This window comes from Apteryx rowi, unplaced genomic scaffold (assembly GCF_003343035.1).
Source record: "Apteryx rowi isolate R43461 unplaced genomic scaffold, aptRow1 scaffold_2, whole genome shotgun sequence".
NCBI lineage: Eukaryota > Metazoa > Chordata > Aves > Apterygiformes > Apterygidae > Apteryx > Apteryx rowi.
This window is the reverse complement of record NW_020448307.1, coordinates 8,984,327-8,999,947: the sequence shown is the minus strand read 5'-3', so window position 1 is coordinate 8,999,947 and position 15,621 is coordinate 8,984,327. Positions and strand designations below refer to the sequence as shown.

The following is a 15,621-nucleotide window of genomic DNA, read 5'->3' as shown; positions in this document are numbered from 1 at the left end:
AGACTTTGGTTTCTTAACTCTGTGTGTACTTACGTTTTTCTATTGACCTTCAACATTTATAAAGASGCAGCGTGATTTACTAGAGGAAAGTTGTTTTACAAGGCTTGGTTGAGACTTGAGATTCTTCCCAATGACAAACAAGTGCTGAGTCAGCAGCTGTACTCTCCTGCAGGAGGGGAGACTCTGACTATGGGACTGACGGTTTTATACTCCTACTACATCTAATCAAAGAAGAACTAACTGTATTTTATCCCAAAGTACACATTATTTACTGAATAATATCATGGGATTAGACAAACCATATTCTTGACAATGTCCCTTTGACTTGACAGTCTTCCCAAATTTCCTGTTTTCAGTGTCTGTAACATCACTCTCAGTGTTTCATTATACTTCCATACTACTTTTGTTATAAACCTTCTAGCAACAATTTATTGAGTTTTGATTCTAATCTGAGTACCCCAGTCTACTAAAACACTTAATTGAAGAAAGACTTTTTCAGCTATGGGCACCGTTGATCATATAAAATCTTGAGGTTTATTTAATCTTTACAGCTTTAGAGGCATCTTTCTATTGATCTGATTTTGCCAAAGATTAGTAATGACCAGTAATAGACCACACCCATTTAATTGGAGAGATTAACCCATGCAAAACTCTCACTTGTGGTGCCACAGGAGCAGAATCACCCTTCAGCATGGTCAGCCAATGCATTTTATTTTCTAATAGTGATGTGRAAGCTGGGGAGATCTGGGGGGGGGGGCTGCAAAATAGCATAAGACAAGCTACCTAAGCTCATCCAAAATAAGTAAAAATGTGGCAATTAAAGAGTTTCATAAATAGGTCCAATATCTAAGAGAGGTATTGTGTTCTGATCTCAGTTACGTTGGTGCAAATCCAGATTAGACAACTAAAATTTCATTCCCAGATCTGAGACTCTAGAGCAGATTGTCATCTTGATGCTATCACCAGCTTTCAAAATGGAGCTACTTCAAAGTGATAGACAAGGAGGAATTTGTGTGTTGCATCTTAGGACAGTTTTATGCCTTTCTGGCTTCTTTGTGTCACTGTGAAAGAATGAAAGTTTAAGGACATGGTTAGACATGAGTGACTGTGTATGAATCCCATTCCTAGCGGTAATCAAATGAAATATCCATGCAAGTGACATAGTAGTCTGGATATGCCCATCCTGTCCTACTTAATTACATTTTTTATGTACACAAATATTTCTCTTTAATCATCTCTGTCTCCTCCTTGCCTCTGTTCCCAATTGTCACAACTCCTCTTCTTTACCCTGCATCATCCATGCTTAATGTGTGCCATAGGTTTGTTTATGGATGTATTTTACTAATTCTTATTTATTAAAATAATTGCCTTAATTAATCCTAATTGTTCATTGTTAATCACTCAGTAATACGCTTCCATTTGCTTGTACATATATTTTTGTATTAGTCATTATAAAAGCAAGACATAAAGCAAATGGTATAATTACTCACAAAAGACTGGGAGCTCAACCAATAAAAATCAAAGGGGAGAAAATAAAATGCTTTCAACATTCCTATGTAGTAACTGGGACATCCTATGTCACAAATGACTTTATGAGCAGTCTGGAGGTGGGATTCCCTTCTAAATCCCCAGGAAGCTAAGATATAAAATGAGAAACCACCTTAGAGCTGAGATGATGTTTCCAAATTTACCTATTGCTGTTTGTCAGCAAGACCAGGAGAAAAGGTCAAAGACATCAGTACCTCACTGAACTAAGATACACTGCCTGAGAGCCCTGACAAGAAAGAAATTAGAATAATAATGCCAAAAAAGCTCAGAGTTCCATACTTTTTCTTTCCAATTTTGCTTGAAGAGGATGAGAAAAAACAACCAGCCTATCTTAATACTGTTAAGCAAAAACTCAGAAATATTTTAAATGGTGGTTACTGAAAAATCACAACGTGAGTTCATGTGTTCTCACTCACCCTGGGTCAGATCATGATTCAACAAGTGCATGGAGGCGAAGAAACCAGACTCCTTGCTGAGTGCAATGGCAGTGCCATCTCCTGGATGGGTGGTTACCTCTTCTGTCACTCTTGCCATTCCCTGAAACCTAATCTGAAAACTGCACAGGGTACTAGGTAGCCTGTGAAGGCTCTTCTGCTACAGATAGCAACTCTGAAGGAATGTGTCTCTAGGGCAGTCCCGGGCTGGCAAAGATACTCTGCCAGAACAAATATGACCCTTAGGCAGGGCTGCTGATTTATTATATGTCCTCTGTGCAGATGGCTCTTGTCTTCTATGGGAAGATTGGATTTGTTTTTTCCATAATCTAGAAAGCAGCTTTCACAACAGACAGAAATGATCTACTCCACTAAATAACTCTAAGGCAGTTAGTGAAACAGGTCTTGCCAATGTGAGCCTGGAAGAAGGAATAAAATCCCCAAGAGTTTGATCCAGTTGGTGGCCCAAAGTGACTGAGCTATATGGATTTCAGGGAAGCTGCACTAATGCCATCAGCTGAGAGCCTGTCTCTGTGTTTATGTAACATACTGATCTTTCTATAATTCTGTGATGTTATAATTGCCCTTAGTTAAACGATATTAACAAATGTTTTATTCAGCAGTTGCTCTTCCCACAGTTTTAAAGTTAGTTGACTTCACATTCTCTGGGTAAATTATTTGTGTCTTAATCTGTTGACAAAGTCCCACTGGTTTTGAGGAAGTTATGTTGACAAAAGTTTTGGTCTGAGTATGTACATTTTTCTCTCTACCTAACAAGGTTTAAATGCCTATTGATGTAAGCGTAATCTCTTCTCTATTTGAAAGATGGTATATTACAGTCTAAAATCAATGAAGCATTTCTGCAGTAATCTTCCTTTTCCAAATACTGAACCTCTGTAGCCTGGGGAATCCATCTGGAAGAAGTATGAGTTTATTCTCATGCATTTTCATTTAGTTTTTGCCTTTGATTCTACTAGGTCTTCCAGCAAGGATATGCTTAGTGCTAGCTTTGTTAGTGGCTTCTATGATCTGGGAATYTGATCTGCTCCTACAAGAGTTGAACCAACCCACTTTTGACCCAGCTACAATCTAGAGCCACACAACAGAAAAATTTTCTGTATTAGCTCTTCTCCTTCCCTAGCCACTGTTGGTTTACATGCACTGAGCAAATTCACATTACCTATCAAAACTGGTGACCATGGTAAAGAGAAACATCTTGCTTGAATAGCCACTACAAGCTGGTGAAATCCTGATGACCCCTTTGCTGAGTCACAGAATGGAGATGTCTTATGGTATAAAAGTGCTTGCATGTGAATTGCATGTAGTGGGGGTGATCCTGTAACATGAGTATGCAGCTGAGAATGTATCTCCTGAGGGCACATTTCCCTGGAGAAGCACAGATAGAACAACCAGCTGCATCTGGCATGCAATGTCTCCAATGGAGTCATATCAGCACTCTGCAGAAGGAGGCCTGTGACTTGATAAGCCCACAGACCAGGCCCAAGAAGGGTTGGACACTACATGCTCTTTGTCAGTCATCATGAGGAACAACCCAAAAGCCACTGTTCCCATTTAAGCCTGTAAATTTAAATTTTCATATGTCTTTATGAGTCCTATGTGATGGAAAGCACACCTCTGCAATCTAATGATAAGTCTATAAACCAACTATTGCTAAAAATGTCAGCTGAAGTAGAAGATGGGAAAGGAGAAATCTTAAAGGAGTGAATTAATGGCTAAATTAGTGCTACGGCTCCTCCTGCAAGTCCTCACTTACAAGCTCAGCAGGTTTTTCTTGTTTATCCACCCAGCCTGTCTTGGAAAGGGACCTCCTACCTCCTTATTCTCTATTGGTGTTGCTATTAAGAGAGATTTCTGTAGCACACAAAAGCTCTGATTGTCCTCTCACTTATACTAATTTTGCAATTGTGTAAATCCATTGACCTGAGCAGAGTTATTTTTGATTGACACTAATGTATGCTGGAGGAGAATCAGGTTCTATCTTTGAAGGCAGACAAGCTTGGAAAAAAATAGTCTTATTTTTAAGCTCCATAATCATGATGATGTCCTTTTGTGCCGTTCTGCACATTTGTTATTTGGATTATATTTGTCAAACATTCATTTAGGTCAGATATTTGTATGTCCTTTGTGTATTACCTTGTAAATTTAACTTAATTCGTTTGTAGTTTTTCTTTATAAATAGCCTCCCTTCAAAGCTATTTAAAGTCTTGCAAGACCAAGAAGCCAAAGTGAGTGCATATGAATGGCTCAAGTTCCTAAAACTCCAGTGTCTTCCAGGATTTCTCTTACATGAAATTAAATGAGTCATTTATACCTTACTGTGTGATGTGATCATTCTGTTACCATGTTGTAGCTAGACAGGAGCTCTGGCAATGATTTACACTCACATTGTTCTCCCATAAATCAGTGTAATACACAGTTTCATATGAATAGTCTTCAGCTTACTTGCTTTTATGAAATATTCAATTCAAYTGATCTGTGTAAACTACTTTGTTTAAACACCAAGATGAGTCATTGCAGTGTTATAATTGCTTTTTTCTATTTATTTCTTTCTGTTGCTGCTATTAGATCAATTGCTTATCTTGGGGCTTTCACAGCAGTAGAAGAACCCTTCCCCTTTGAAATCCTTCGTGTTCTACTCCAGAATATACCTGTTGTGTGGACAAAGCAAAAGAGTCAGCTGAGTCTGCTTGAATTGCCAAAGAAGCTTTCTGGAAATAATTCAATAATTGAGTTTTTGTGGACATTTTCATCAAAACCTGTGGCCCCATTATTGGTTTGGTTTTGGGCAGGATTTCAGCACAAACTGCAACACTTCTTTTTTACTGTGTTGTGCGTGATAAGTAAGGATTTACAAGTCTGTTGGGCATAGTGGCCTTTTCCATACTTCAAAAGTTATGGTCTCTTAAGCAACATGCCAAAGCCCTTGCTGATGTAAAAACTTGTTGAGCATACATGCTATATATATATATATATGTATATTATATATATGCATTCCATGTTTTGTAATGAGTCAGCTTGAAACCTCAAATGAAAAATCAGAAGTTGCACCAATCCTGGACCTACACTTTAATAGGAATATGACAGTCATTCTGTGACATTAAATCTTTGTCTAACCAGTGCACATTACTGGTACCCTTGGCTAAGCTCCAGAGTTAGATGATTTCTTCTATAACACAGTATCCATTGATAAAAATGGATGCTGGCTCCTTGAAAGATAATGTGGCTTGTACCTAGTGTGAAACTATTAGTGAGTTGACTTAGTTTAGTGTAGTTAGAAGAGATTATGTTAAATGTGGCATCAAGCCCTGGACAAATATATACAGGTACCACTTGGTGTTGTTCCAGCCCTGCATTAGCCCAGTTGAACATGCAGCTAGTCAATATTATACAAAAGTCTGCAACAACTGTGCAAATTAGATACATATTTGCACCCATTCATAGAYGATGGAAAATCTGGCTCTTAAATTGAACATCAGAAACACTAATAACCCACTGAGATGATTGCTGTCAGTTTACCTTACCTAAACTGTGTTTCTCTTTGTCCAACATAAGAATCAGGGGATGCTCTCTAAAATTAGCATGGAGCAACCTTCAAAACAGCAAAGGAAGTACTTGCTCACAAAATGTTTCAGTAATCTATAGAACTTACTGCTGTAAGGTGTTGCAGGGCCAAAGGTACAAACTGGTTTAAAAGTCATTAGTCACATTTTTGATAGGTTGAATCCATCAGTAGCTATTAATAGTCTGGTTGCATCTTCTGGCCCARAAGGTCCATACATCACCTTGTACTGGAAAGACATAACAAGAGAAGAATGGCTCTGTATGTTTGTGTGTTCCCTACAAACACAGGATTTGGACTAGATGAACCTTTGGTCTGACAGTTACAGATGATCTTCTGACCTTATATTTCTTTGCATTAATTTACACAACACTGCAGTGTTTCAGACTGACCTTGACAAAGTCAAGAAAGCAACCCTTATTACATTCAAACCACAATAACAATTTTTAAGTTTTGAATTTCAATAGCTAGAAATGTGATTTATTATTATTATTATTATCATCACTATTGTTATTATCTCACAATTTTCAGAAACTGAATCTGACATAGTACCTAGARGAAGAATCTCACTGGGATCGTGACTCCAACTCAGTGGGGAACGCTAATAAAATAAAAAAAAATCAGTTTTAAAATTAATTTTAGTATCAGAATAGACCTGATAGTGGTTGAAGATAGGCAATTATTTATCCTACCATTCACAGAAAAGCCACTTTGGAGGAAATTGTCTGTGTGCGACAAACATAGATAGTGCTGAACACCAAGAGGAGTGAGAGAGGACAGAATTAAAACCTAAAGTGCACATCTACAATTATTACGATACTCTATGTTTTAATAATAAGAACATCACAACAGGGAACTATATGAGCTTTTAATGCCACTTGGTAGATGAGTTGGCTTGCAAAACAGCCACACATCATTTTGTACTTATAATGCCTTGACAACATTTTGTCTAGAGGGCTGTGAAATTTTCCTAGCCCGGCTCGTTAATCTCAAAAACAAATGTTTCTTTTCAGTAAGAAAGCTCTACAAACTGACTCTCCCTGCTTGTGCACTGTCATAGCCCGAGCCAAGAGCTGAAGCCTAGTTCATCAGAGCCCTGAAGCAAGGAGTGACAGAGTCATCCATTAAAATGCATGAATCTCAATTGCTCTTGAAACCAAAGTAATGTTTACTGAAAAACATAGCGTTGGTCAGGTGCAGATCCACTGGGGGCTTTTACTAGGTGGAAGCTTGCAGACTCTCTATGAAGTGCCATCTAATATAAAGTGCATGCTTACAATTTCAAGGCACTGTTCCACCTGTATGACTGTGCAGTAACTTCCTTTTTATCCTCACTCACCGGTATCACTGAATCTAGCAGATTTATCAGGGGAAAGAAAGAAGGAGCCTCCATTCACAGGGAATGGTATGACTCTAGGTAGGCTTTAGGGATTTAAATACATAGTTAGATCTGGGCTCTGAGTCCAAATAATGAATCATATGTATTAATGGGAAAGCCCATAATAGCATTGCCCTGGGTGTGTACAAAGCGATAGAAATTCTAATGTATTTTAAAATTAAACTTGACCTACAATCCTACTACAATCTCAGATCTATACAAAGGCATTAATTGGACTTATTCAGGTAATTACTTGTTATTAAAATAGTGTAGAGACAGTAAAGTCTTGGACAACCAATTATTTTCCATAGAAGACAACCTGAGTTTTGGCAATATTATCTGAACTGGGATAAAAATTCTTAAACCTTCAGAAGCTGAGCCTGCGGCAGCCAAGCCTATGAAGCCAAAAGATTATGCCAATGTTCTCATGGATTTCATCTTATTATGTAGGATGAAATTATGCCAGGATGTTATGATACTGTATCACATGGTGTATCTTCTCTGTACAGAAGTGTGAGGATTCAGCAGTCCATTCTAACCTAAGCAGCCATAGGCAGATTCTCATGTCACGCTTAGTAACCCAAATGATGAAAGAGATGACAGCTATTAAATCTTTGGAAGAAAAAGATTTCATTTGTCTGGGGGGGGATGGAAAAATTAAAAAAATTCAGTGTTTCCAGCTTGTGATCAAGCCAGCAGTTCTAATCTCTTATTTAAAGATGTATTCACTGTAGGTTGCTGACAGCATTCCCAGGCCTAAAATAAATTTAGTGATTTTAGTTTGTGTATAGATAATGCTTCTGAACATCTTTGGGTGGCTATGACCATTCAGAGGGATGAGGGCCAGAACTTTGTTCTGTTCTGGGAGTAAGTGATGGTCCYTTTGTCAAGGAATGGAAGAAAGAATGTCAAGTTTTACAATTTCCAGTGAAACAGTACTTCAGAAATGAAGTTTTAGAAATATCAAACAAAGTCCACTGGACCACAACAGGTTTATAAGGTTGAAGGACTTGGCTCGGATAAGATCAACAYTGTCATTTTGACTTTTCTATAACTGATAAACTAATATAGCTAACTGCACAGAAAATGTTGAAGTACCTCAAAGAAAAATTATTAGAAAAGTTTTGGTATATAACAAAACAAAATCAATTCTTTTCCACCAAACATTTTGGTTTCATAGAATCAGCATTTTCAAGTTGAAGAGTCTTCAGCTGGAAACTGTTTGGCTGCAATGAGATACACCAGCTGCATCTGCTGGTGATAAAAACATATATTTCTATAGGTCCATCCCTTTAGGTTCTCAACTGTTTCACAAACACACTCCTTGTGAGGTCAGAAAATGTTGCTGCTCTCATCTGAAGGTAAGGAAACTGAGTCACAAAGAGGTTAGGTGATTTTCCCAGGGGGAACAGGAAGTGTATGAAAGGGGTAGAAACTGAATCCTGGCTTCCCAAGCTCATTAACCTTGCTCTTCAAGTGTAATGACTTCTTGCTAACTCAACTGAAAACAATTCCTGCCTCTCTCTCTAAGTCATACCTTTGCTGTATGCAGGGACCCATGCTGTTCTGGGCTTTGAAAAGCTTTAGAGTTCTCTGGCAGGTTTTTTTAGGACATTAAAAACTACAAAAATGAGGACATTTAGAAAGTGAAAAGCTTTTTTGCAGTCTCTCTTTCCTATTCCCTTCTGGAGCCTAACAACTTCCAAATGTTCTGGAGTGTCTATTTTAGATGAGCTTTGGATTGAAAGTGCTGTTCTTGTACATTGCTACAGTAAAGTGTTTACACAGAAAACAGTTCAGTCTGGAAAAGTAACAATTTGTTCACAGGATCATATAACATATTTGTCCAAATGGGCTCTTGGGAGTGAAAGCAACCAATCAGTCTGCTCTCTGCAATGAATTTGCAATCTCTCATTTCTCTTTTCACCCATGAAATCTTCATCCTGCTCCCAGTGCCAACCATGGTCTGTCCTGTTATTAACAGCAACAGCAATAAAGGGAAAAATAAACTCCTTTTAGTCTGTAAGGCATTTTGAGAGCAGAGCAAATGGCTCATTATGCTTGTGTGTCAGCTTCTTGGGAGAAATGCTGGCAGCCCAGGGAAAGAAGGAAGAATAAAAATCCCATCAGAAAAATACTCTTTGCTCTGTATAATCCTCTTTTGCAAACTCCAGAATTCAGACTTATTAAAGGGAATGACTAGTGTACGTGCAGAGCTGTACATGGTTTCCCTGTTTGTGCATCCAAGGTATGACACAATGAGGACAAATATCCGGAGGCAGGTTCAGAGACATTGAGTCTAGATCTTTAATTAATAGCTGGAGATCAATTGCATAATACCTGAGCAAATAGACACGTGCATTTATTATCTGAAAACAAGAACTCTGCAATTAGGGTCATAAAGAAAATGTCAGGAAAACAAGAAGCAACAAATACCCATTGTGGAATTAATAAGAACAGTAGTTCCCCTCCAGTGGTCACTGAGTAAGCAAACATTCTGGTTAAATAAACTGAAATGGAGCATATCTGGGCAACACACTTATGTGCTGGGTCAAGGCAGAGGTTAAATAAAAATTTGTTTAAAAAAACCCTGAAAGAACACAATATGACTCCCTAACCCATGCACCACATGTAGTTAAGGGAGGTAAGAGGAGCATTGGGTACTTTCATGGCTGTGCTGTGCGACTTTGAAGTGGAGCTGTAGGGACAGCAGAGACCATTCATGTTTACTCCAGGCTCCTAGCAACTTCACTGCTCTCAACTAATCTTTGGCACTGAGGCCGTATCGGCACTCAGCAGCCAAACACAGCTCACCCCTGCCAACACCATGGTGACGGGCTGACCCCTTCAGAACACATCAGCATTAGGATTGCAAAAAGGGCAGGTTTTCAAGGTCAATGTTTATTTCATGTAAAACAGCCACCTGAGGTTTCCGAGGTGCTGATCCTTAATTGGTTGTTACTATAAAAACATAGGAGTAATTTCATATTAGACTGATGTCTCAGCATGCAATCCCAATTTAGGTCACTTCATGAGCAGTGGATTTTTGCAGCTTCAAATGCATACTTGCTTGCCTACTACATAGTTAGATGCATCCAGACACTTCAGAATAATTATTGTTGCTACCTTTTAATAAATAACACAAACCAATCTCCAGCAGTTGAGTGTGGCTGGGAAGATTTATATCCCTTATTCTCACAGCTCTGTGGTGATTAATGCAGACAGCAATTTTGGGGGCTAGGCAAAATACCCTGTGTACGTCTGTGAGAAGGCACCAAATATTGACCCTAGGTTCCCCCAGCAGGTAAGAGCAGGAATTATTTGCAGAGGTAAAAGAAAGGGGGTTTTGTCACTGCAAAAAAGCCTTCGACCACTCTAAGGACAAAGGCCTACTGAGACTGAAGGGAATCCAGCTGCACTTAGAGTCACGAATACAAATGATCAGCCCTAAAAGGAGTCATAATATATGCAGATTTTCCTCCAAGTTATATACACACACATTTTGCACACTTTTCTGGACACCTGTTTGAATATCTCATAACTCCTTCTGCCACATCTCTACATTTCCAATATACCTAACTAATCCAGTAATTAACCATAAAAATAAATTACTTGTATAGATTATGTAACAATAACAAGGCAGCATGAGTCACTTTTCTTTGTTCTCACTCACTAGCGAGCAACAGCATGGGCTCATTAAGTAGGTACCAGAAGTTCAATATGGAGTAAATTCAGATCTCAAGGCTAGATAATTTGGCCTCCATTTGTTTGCCTTTGTTCTCTTTTGTTACCAGATTAAAAGGGCACCATGTACTTTTACTTTCTTCAGGTAAAAGAGACATCAGGGAGCTGTTCCTTCATTAACAACTGAACAGAGATGGGTTAGAGTCTGTACAATAGTTGCTTGTCTTGTGTTTACAGTCTAACCTGGATGGATGTAGCCACAATTTGAGCTGTCCCAAAACAGACCGCACTGACACACAGGAGACGAGCGACTTAAGTCCCCAGTCAAGYGCCACAAACATCTGAAAGCATTCATGAACAATCAGAGACTTATGCTGGAGAGGGCACAACACCAGGCTCTGTAACCACAAAATCAGTGTAATGACTAGTGCCAGATCCGTGATGATGGGTCCAGTCTGAGTCTACCTGGTAACTCAGTAGAATGGCATAGACTGTGGATATCCTTTTCCTTGCTCACCCAGAATGGCACTGTACTCCACAAAAGGTCTGATCATCTCCATTGGGATCATTTCCTGAATGAGGGACTATAATGTTAATAAAGAAGCCTCAGAGGTATTCTCTGGTTCAGTAGTGTCAAAGTCCGTGGTGGTTCTGGTCATAGCAGAACAGCGGGGGGACAGCGGTGTGAATATCTCCCCATCTTGGGACAGGATGGCATTTGGCACACGAGGGCTGCAGTGTTGCACTGCAAAGTTCGGCAGCAATGGTAGTATTGTAGTTCCCATCTATCCTACCTCTTCTGTCCCACTCCTCACTCCCACACCACAGGTACCGTCTCCCTCACTTGGGCCAGCACAGATATTTCTGGATYTGTTTGTGGAACCAGACCAGGGAATTCATTTGACTCAGGGAAAAACTGCAAAAAATGCATGTTTCTTTATTTCAGTCATATCACTGACTTGAGAGACACAACTGAGGGAGCAGCAAGCCACAGTGTTAGGCACAGATTAGTGGAAGGGCAGGAAATGGGAAAAAAAGAATGTCTTAAGCCAGTATTTCCACCCAATCCTTTTTTTAATGGCCTGAGCAGCCTTAGTGGGGGCTGATGCTCTGAACATTCCCAGGAAGCCTGGCTGTGATTTTGTTCCAATTTATATTCATCTAACTTCAGAGGCCACTACCTCAAGGGCGGCTGAGAACCAGCCTATTAAAGCAAGAGGCCTGTTTCAAAATGAAAATTCCCAATAATAAACAAAACCAGCTAGTTTTCCTCAGCCTCTCTGACTTAAAATAATTTAATGTTTGTTTAAAAAAAAAACAAATAGGAAAGTGCTACAGTTTCACTTTCAACTAAAAAATGACTTTGTTCTTGTATAGCGATGGGCCAAGTAGATGATTTTCAGATTAAACATCTGGATCAACTTTAGGTAAAGTTTTCAAAGGTAGCTTCATATTCAACAATTTGAAAATGTGGTCAGTAGTTCTCGGAACAGTTCATCATAAAGATGGCAGAAATCTCATGAAGTTAGTTGATCCCATGGGATTTCCACCACTCAGGGAGTCTGATTCTCAGGCTTGGCTTAATATTGTCTATCAAAATCAGGTCACTTGAAGACATCTTCATTTAATCATCTGGAAACTTGGGCATGCAAAATCATTAGTCATACTGAAAATGCCTGTGCACTTAGCTTATTTGGACCTGAGTCTGATTATAAAGATTAGAGTCTGAATACCTAAACTCCAAGTATGAGACAGGTTATCAAAGGGGTGTTCCTAACTCTGATTTATTTTATCTTTATTCCATCTGTAGTTCCAGCTCTGTAAAATCACAGTTCTCTGAATCACAATTACTATATATTTTATGTAAATGAAATGGCATTATGGTGCCAACTGGCTCTTGAGTCAAACTAACTAGCAAAGAATTTAATTATATCCATTATTAAATGTTTGTGCTCTGAGGATCCAACTCCTTAAAAACAACAATGATGAATTTACAGATTCCTATTACCATGTGTTGCACTCTCTCCAAGGCTGGCAGGGGGTGGAAACCTTGCTGAATTAAAAATATTGCTATTTAAAGTCTTCCATGTATTCATTTCCTTAGACATGTGAACTTATTCAGTGGCAGAGCCAGCCTTATGGTTTCTGTAACTTTGCTGGCTGCTGAACTTGGAGCCATTTTAAACAACCYGGTGGATTCTCACGAAAAAAAAATTTTTTTAAGCTATATCCTTCAACCACAGACCTAAGTGGACGACTGGATTTTTTCAAGACTCGAAAAGCAGAAAGCAGGGAGTTAAGAAACGGGAAGGGATGACTTGCCAGAGTTTCTGGCTTCACTGCAGTCTAGAGTTGTTGCCTGGGCGATTGTGTTCATGGGAGGTCTCTAACTGGCAAAGCTGCCTGCTCAGTTTCACAGGCGCCACAGCTACTTCATTATTTCATCAAAGTTCATTATGCTGGGGAGGGTACCACCAATAAAACGAGATTACAAGTGTCTCCAACAAGCCCTTAAAGACATAATTCCTGGTTTTACCTTTTGCCACATCCCTGTCTGTGGTCCTATAATGCACAGAGAGATTTGCACCTGTGATATGGACTATMCCACAGCGTAATTGAACTGAAAAACTCATGGAGAATTTGACTGAATTTGTCTTGCGCCAGACTCTATTTTTGTTTTCTGTGGAGACATAATTCTTCATCTAAAAAAGAAATCAAAACAGTTTAATCACGCATTTTCAGGTGGGTGGGAGTATTCTAGAGAAAAGAAATTATGCCCAGTCTAAATCTAGAGTAAAAGGGATCTATATTAAATKTTAGATCAATGGTATTCAAGGCTCAAAGAACTTCAGTGGAGGATTCATTATACTTGAAGATATAATCAATAATCATGGGCCATTTATGGTACTATGCTTAGTGAATCGTGTCTCAATACTTTGCTTCGTGGACTGTCAATATCTGGTTCTGACACTCCTTTTGGTTTTCTGGTTTTGTGCCACTTTGACCCAAGTTCACAATAATACATTTGGTCTTGATGCGCACTTATGTATGTCCAAACAATGAGAAAGCCAGATTCAATGTAGATCAGTCTTTTTGTGCCTTTCTACCCTGCCCACACAAATTTAAAGTAGTTACTCCTAGTTAACAGCTGTTGTCATAACTTGGCACTCTGTTTCTGTTAAAAGGTGGAATGGAATGGAAGAACCATTAAAACTTCCATTTGTTTCCGCAATTTGCTGTTGGCATCTGGGGTCAGATGAATATTCCAAATTCATCTCCATTTTTCAAGACAAATACTCCAAAAATGAATACTGGTACAAAAAGTACATAACATTTGTCATGGAAGTTGGTCACCTAATAATTCATTTCAAGAAAAGATTTTTAGACAGACATCAAACTGGAAAGTCAGCTCTGAAAGACTGTTGTTTTGCTAGCCCCTATGTTTATGAGAAGCTGGCAGATTCCGGACTCCAAAATAGTGAGAAATGATAACTGTGTTCTGGATTCATTCTACTCCAAGTTATCTCTGTGTTTGTGCTGACCAGATCCCTGGCATCACTGGGCTCACTCACAAATTTCACTGGCAAGGCTGAGTATGATTTTGCCTATTTCATGAGCTAAGTGGAAATTTTATATAGACCAAGAGGTRTAGGATAAACAAGGTCACATCATCATAACAGCATTCTTCTACATCAGCTTTCAACATCTACATCCTAGAATTATGAGGAATGGTAATACATAGGGAAAAACAACTGGTTGCTCTCTGCAATAGAAAAAAAAATCCTTAAATATCCAGATACGGGTTGTGTTCATAAATCACACATTTACAATGAAAGTTCATCCAAAATCCAGGTTATTTGGATAGTTTTCTGCATCTATTCTAGACAGATACATGAGATTTTTCAGTGTAGACTTCTTTCTTGTTCKCCTTTCTCTGCCTCAGACTCTCCAGGCCTTTCCGAGAACACTGAGAACTCAAATATGTTCTTTATGTGGCACTCAGAGGTATGGGGGACAATCTATATCCATTGGGAACCACAGACAAATCTCTGTCCTCAAGAGCTGATAGTCTAAGTTTGTGATGTGCTGAAGGGAGGCCAAGATCCGGAGAGCACACTGAAAAATAAGGTTCACTAACAGTACTGAGCAGGCACATTTGTTCTGAATGCAAGGGCACGTATCTTTCTCTGAATGAACGGGTTAACCACAGCTATTTCTGATTTCATTCTCACTGTTTCARTTTTGAAAAGCATGTCCAGACAATGAAACCAAGAAGTGGTAGAGAGGGAGCTGCAGACTACTCCAATCTACTGGCTATGGGTATTGTTCGGGTGAAAATTAAAATTGGCACGAATTCCTGAGGTAATGAATCACTGTCCTTGCAGGCTTCAGTGTCTGCTTTGAGTCTTTTGTTTACTAATATTTAAAGCACGTTAGTATTCCCCTATTAAAAGTGTTTACTACAGCCAAGCTACTGGTCCTAGAGTCTGCACTGCCCTGGATGTGCTTTGTCCTAGGCTCAAGGTAGCAAGGGGCACCCAGCTGTCACCCTCACCCATCTACCAGGGAGCGGAGTGAGACCAAGATATAATGTCTTAGGGGTCAGTTGGAAGCTTGAAAGTAGAGCAGGCCTCATTCTGCCTTGTTTTACTCCAAAACATGGCCCTCCCAAGCTGTGGTAGTATAGGTTTTTTTCTTAAGTATTTTACAGATACCTTTACCCCATTCAGTCCTGTCAAACTAAGTGCACTGGGTGAAGTTCACCAGCTGCCCATGTTCTTGCTCATTATCCTTAGTATTAATTAATACATCTCATTTTACATGTTATTTCAATGAGAAAGAGAGATGTGAAAGCTCTAGTGTTTTGAAAGAGCAAGACTTGTTTTCAGCACAGTTCATACCTCCCCTCTTCCCTCCTTCTCTTATGTCCCCCAAATGCAGAAAGCAAATGTCTGGAGAAGTTTGTTTCCCAGGCGGCAGCCCCTCGGCACAATGTC

At 39.2% G+C, this 15,621-nt stretch overlaps 2 long non-coding RNA genes across 2 annotated transcripts; one reads left to right on the top strand and one right to left on the bottom strand.

Annotated features, from left to right (window-relative positions):
* Nucleotides 1-515: 515 nt before the first annotated feature.
* LOC112964898 lies at nt 516-2,137 on the bottom strand. Its single transcript, XR_003253122.1, has 2 exons — nt 1,965-2,137; nt 516-1,061 (listed from the first exon to the last, which is right to left on the bottom strand). It is a non-coding gene; the product is annotated as an uncharacterized LOC112964898 (long non-coding RNA).
* Nucleotides 2,138-8,230: 6,093 nt separating this feature from the next.
* On the top strand, nt 8,231-11,239 carry LOC112964809. Its single transcript, XR_003253087.1, has 2 exons — nt 8,231-8,301; nt 10,862-11,239. It is a non-coding gene; the product is annotated as an uncharacterized LOC112964809 (long non-coding RNA).
* Nucleotides 11,240-15,621: the final 4,382 nt, after the last annotated feature.